We start from the raw sequence: 2,326 nt of genomic DNA on the forward strand, positions 1-2,326 counted from the left end.
TTTTTTATTTGTCTCAAATAAGAGCCCCATTGGGATGCCTTTTCGGTCTTGGGCTGCATATATGACAGGCCCCATGGTGGTTCAGCTCCAAATAAAGACCCCAAGAAATTGTGCCCCCAGGAAACATTCACTTTGTAAAATTGTAAGTTTCTTGAGATTAACCATTCGACCACAAGAAAAAAAAGTAACGAAGGAAAAACAAAACACCCTTTTTGTCTCTCATATCCTCTTGATGGCAACCGAGTTTTCATTCTTCTTGACATCTTCAAAGTAATGCATCACGGTATAGCATACCACTCTGAGACTGAATTTCAAAAATCCACACACAAGGAAGAAAGCACAAAAAGTTGAGATTGCAGCTATAAAGGCTCACATATATATATATATATATATATATGTATATATTTGATGATAAAAGAGGTACTATGAGGAATCCTCATATATGGCAAAGGATCCCTAAAGTGTTCAAATCTGAGGCCTGAAAATGGCATCATACTGCAGGCAAGGTACTATACATCTAAGCATTATGAATTGTACCAGCTCGGCTTCAAAGTACACTTCTAAAAAACAATGAGTTTCAAAGTATTTAAAAATTGCAAGCAATTGTGTCACACTGGTAAAGTTTTCAAGGTTATAAAAGGGATATAACTACATGTCATGCGCAATGAAAATATGGTAGTTGAACTAATTGCTGCTCAAACTCAGTCCAGGGTAAGCTTTTGAAGCACATCATGTTACACTAACAATTTAGAAACAATGAAAAAGAACAGGGATCTATCAAGATTTGGTGAATTCAGGTTTAAAACTTCAACTTTAGAAAATAACCTAGGCAAATGGCAAAAGGTGGTCTCAGAGTTATCAAGCTAGGTGAGCATAACATTCATCTCTACCAAACAGAGAAGTACAAAACTGGTGATATATAATCATAAGCCTGCAGCAAATAAGTGATTAAAAAGGAGAAATTCCTCCAGTTTTCAGTCAACTGGGCATTACTATAAATGCAACTTATTCTACCAACAGAACAAGGAGAGTTTTGGAAACAGAAGAGCAGAATTGTAATAGTTTTTCCAATGAAATCTTCTAAAATCGCTGTTTTCTTTTTCCCTAAGATCAATACTTGCAGTAGTTTTTTCAATTGGAAGCTTGTAGAAATTATAACCTACCTGTTCCATAACAAGCTTGACGTACGGACTCACTTATGACATTCATCAGTCTGTCATCTTCGACTCCATTTGAACAGGAACGTCACCAATATCAGTTAGCATCCGCGGAGTGTCATTTAGTTATTTCCCTGCATTGCCAGAATCATGTTACAATGACTTCATGCACCATTTACATGAAATTTTGGAAAAATGAAATGAAAAATCATTATCATCAACAGCAAGCATTAGATATAATAGTTTGGCTGCATAAATGTTAAAAACAAAATCGAAGAGCCAGCGCTCATATATATATGTGGTTAGCTATTTGCTTATGTTAACTTGTTAGGTATATCACAAGTAAACTGAATTAGTAGAGATAAATATAAACACAATGTAGAATAGCAACCATGATATGAAACAGGCATGGACCCTTGCCTCCAAAAGGGTTTTCTCAGTATGTAATCCCTATTAGATTGGAAGTGAAATGCCTTATAAAGTAAAGAAACTAGTTTGAATCCCAATATTCTTACACTAAAGAACCCTGAATGGCAGAACATTTCAAGAACACCAAGCCTGCAAACCCAGTTTCAAACCTCTCGAGAATACAGAAATACCTGAAGAATGCCTCAACGTTTCAAATCCCAGATTCAAATTCAAGACATCCCATCTTTGAATCCTGGTTCAAAAATCAAAAATCAAAAATTTGACCCAAAAACGGAAGATAAATTGAAGGAAAGCACCTTGGGGGTATAAGAGTGACCAGATTTAGGTGACATGTTCCTGAAATTTTTTATTTTTTTTTTGGGTCTGAATGTTCCTTAAAGTTTTGATACAAACAATACCTGAGGAAAGTCGTTGGAGGAGAGAGAGGGACCATTTTGTCCTTTTCCTTTCTGCTGAGTTTGCCAATAAATAAATGGGCATTTTGCGGTTGCCTTTTTTTGTTTTTTTGTTTTTGTTTGGGCTTTGTTTAAATGGAATGAAATTGTGCCTTTAGGAAACATTCACTTTGTATAATTCTTCTAAAACAAAAACAAAAAACTATATTCTATAATGACAATACCAAGAAACAAATAAATCATTCGACCATGAGGAAAAACAACTAACAAAGGAAAAACAATAAACCCTTAACTTTCATTACATAAATATAGGGCAATAGAAAATTGCCCAGGAAATACATTAAC

At 34.8% G+C, this 2,326-nt stretch overlaps 1 long non-coding RNA gene across 3 annotated transcripts; it reads right to left on the bottom strand.

Annotated features, from left to right (window-relative positions):
- Nucleotides 405-1,927, bottom strand: LOC109947527. Of its 3 annotated transcripts, XR_002270298.1 has the most exons (3): nucleotides 1,883-1,927; nucleotides 1,673-1,818; nucleotides 405-1,291 (listed from the first exon to the last, which is right to left on the bottom strand). It is a non-coding gene; the product is annotated as an uncharacterized LOC109947527 (long non-coding RNA). The 3 variants fall into 3 exon arrangements; XR_002270297.1 differs by having other exon boundaries at nucleotides 1,757-1,921; XR_002270296.1 differs by having other exon boundaries at nucleotides 1,673-1,921.

The sequence above is a fragment of the Prunus persica genome, chromosome G2 (assembly GCF_000346465.2).
Source record: "Prunus persica cultivar Lovell chromosome G2, Prunus_persica_NCBIv2, whole genome shotgun sequence".
Classification (NCBI taxonomy): domain Eukaryota; kingdom Viridiplantae; phylum Streptophyta; class Magnoliopsida; order Rosales; family Rosaceae; genus Prunus; species Prunus persica.